A 2,902-nucleotide genomic window follows, 5' to 3' on the forward strand; every position below is an offset into this window, starting at 1 on the left:
AAAATTGAACTTTCAACAGAATAGAGAGCCTAGAAATAAACCCACACACCTATGATCAATTAATCTTTGACAAAAGAGGCAAAAATATACAATGGGGAAAAGACAGTCTCTTCAGCAACTGGTGTTGGAAAAGTTGGATGCCTCATGTAAATCAGTGAAGTTAAAACACACTCTCACACCATACACAAAAATAAACTCAAAATGGCTTAAAGACTCAAATACAAGACAGGACACCATAAAACTCCTTGAAGAGAACGTAGGCAAAACATTCTCTAACATAAATTGTACCAATATTTTCTTAGGTCAGTCTCCCAAGGCAATATAAATAAAAGGAAAAATAAACACATGGGACCTAATCAAACTTATAAGCTTTTGCACAGCAAAGGAAACCATACACGAAAAGACAACCTACAAACTGGGAGAAAATATTTGCAAACAATGCAACCAACAAGGGCTTAATTTCCAAAATATACAAATAGCTCACACAACTCAATAACAAAAAAACAAACAACCCAATTGACAAATAGACAGAAGATCTAAATAGACATTTCTGCAAAGAAGATATACCGATGGCCAACAGGTCAACAGGCATATGAAAAGATGGTCAACATCGCTAATCATTAGAGAAATGCAAATCAAAACTACAATGAGGTACCACCTCACACCAGTCAGAATGGCCATGATTAAAAAGTCTGCAAATAACCAATGCTGGAGAGGGTGTGGAGAAAATGGAAACCTCATACACTGTTGGCAAAAATGTAAGTTTGTGCAGCCACTATGGAGAACAGTATGGAGGTTCCTCAAAAAAAAACTAAAAATAGAGTTGCCATATGATCCAGTAATCCCATTCCTGGGCAAATATCCAGAGAAAACTATGATTTGAAAGACACATGCACCCCAATGTTCATTGCAGCACTATTTACAATAGCCAAGACATGGAAACAACCTAAATATCTATCAACAGATGAATGGATTAAGAAGATGTGGTATATATATATACAATGGAATGAATGAAATAATGCCATTTGCAGCTACGTGGTTGGACCTAGAGTTTACCATGCTAAGCGAAATAAGTCAGAAAGAAAAAGACAAACACCGAATGATATCACTTATATGTGGAATCTAAAATATGCCAAAATGAAAAATCTATGAAACAGAAACAGACCCACAGACATAGAGAACAGACTCCTGGTTGCCAAAGGGGAGGGGGGTGGGGAAGGGTTGGATTGGGAGTTTGGGGCTAACAGATACAAATTATTACATATAGAATGGTAAGAAACAAGGTCCTTTTTTATAGCACAGGGAACTATATTCAGTACCCTGTAATAAACCATAATAGAAAAGAATATGAAAAAGAATACATATATATTTATATATATATATATGTATATGTGTGTGTGTGTATAGATAGATAGATATCTATATATGTATAAAACTGAATCACTTTGCTGTACACCAGAAACTAAAAGAACATTGTACATCAACTATTCTTCAAAAAAATAAAATAAATAAAATAAAATAAAACTGAACTTTGAAAACCTGTTCACAGTGATTGCCTAGTGTGATAGGCCAAGTTGTTCAAGAAGCAATTCAACACTAAGCGACCATTATTGAAACATATTCTTTTCTGGAATACAGGATATATAACCCAAAGACAGACTGCTTTAAATGTACTAATAAACTGGATCTATTCATAGCCAATGTTAAATAACATCGTATGTTGAACAAAAATCATGGTGATAAACCTATATGCATTACACTAAGCCTATAGGCATCACACTTCCTGATTTCAAAATATATTACAAGCTACAGTATTCAAAACAGTTTAGTACCAGCATAAAAACATACATATTAATCAATGAAAGAAATATAGAGCCCAGAAATAAACCCATGCATGTACAGTCAACTGATTTTCGGCAAAGGTGTCAAGAATACCCAGTGGGAAAAGGATAGTCTTTTCAATAAATGGTATTGGGGAAAATGGATATTCACACACAAGAGAATGAAACTAGACCCCTATCTTAGACCACTCACAAAAATAAATATGAAATGGATTAAATACTGTAATGTAAGACCTGAAATCACATAACTCCCAGAAGAAAACAGACGGGACAACCTCTTTGACATTGGTCTTGGCAATGATTTTATGGTTATGGCACCAGAAGAACAAACAACAAGAGCAAAAATAAACAAGTAGGGCTACATCAAACCAAAAATCTTTTTTTTTTTTTTTTTTTTTTGCCGTACGCGGGCCTCTCACTGTTGTGGCCTCTCCTGCGGAGCACAGGCTCTGGACGCGCAGGCTCAGCGGCCATGGCTCACAGGCCCAGCCACTACTCCGCGGCATGTGGGATCCTCCCAGACAGGGACACGAACCCGTGTCCCCTGCATCGGCAGGCGGACCCTCAACCACTGTGCCACTAGGGAAGCCCTAAAAAACTTTTAAACTAAAAAACGCAGCAAAATAAATGAGCAATAAAGTAAAAATGTAACCTATGAAACGGGAAAAAATATTTGCAAATCCCATGGCTGATAAGGTGTTAGTCTCCAAAATACATAAGAAACTCATACCACTCAATACCAAAATAAAACAAATAAACAAAAGCAATCCAATTAAAAAATGGGTGAAAGATCTGAACAAACTTTTTTTCCAAAGACGTACAGATGGCCAACAGGTACACAAAAAGATGCTCAACATCATTAATCATCAGGGAAATGCAAATCAAAACCACAATGAGATATCACTCCACACATGTCACAATAGCTATTACCAAAAAGTCAAGAGATAACCAGTGCTAGTGAGGATGTAGAGAAAAGGAAACCCTTGTTCATTGTTGGTGTGAATGTAAATTGGTGCAGCCATTATGGAAAACAGTATGGAGATTCCTCAAAAAATTAAATA

Source organism: Tursiops truncatus, chromosome 2 (assembly GCF_011762595.2).
Source record: "Tursiops truncatus isolate mTurTru1 chromosome 2, mTurTru1.mat.Y, whole genome shotgun sequence".
In the NCBI taxonomy this organism is placed as follows: Eukaryota; Metazoa; Chordata; class Mammalia; order Artiodactyla; family Delphinidae; genus Tursiops; species Tursiops truncatus.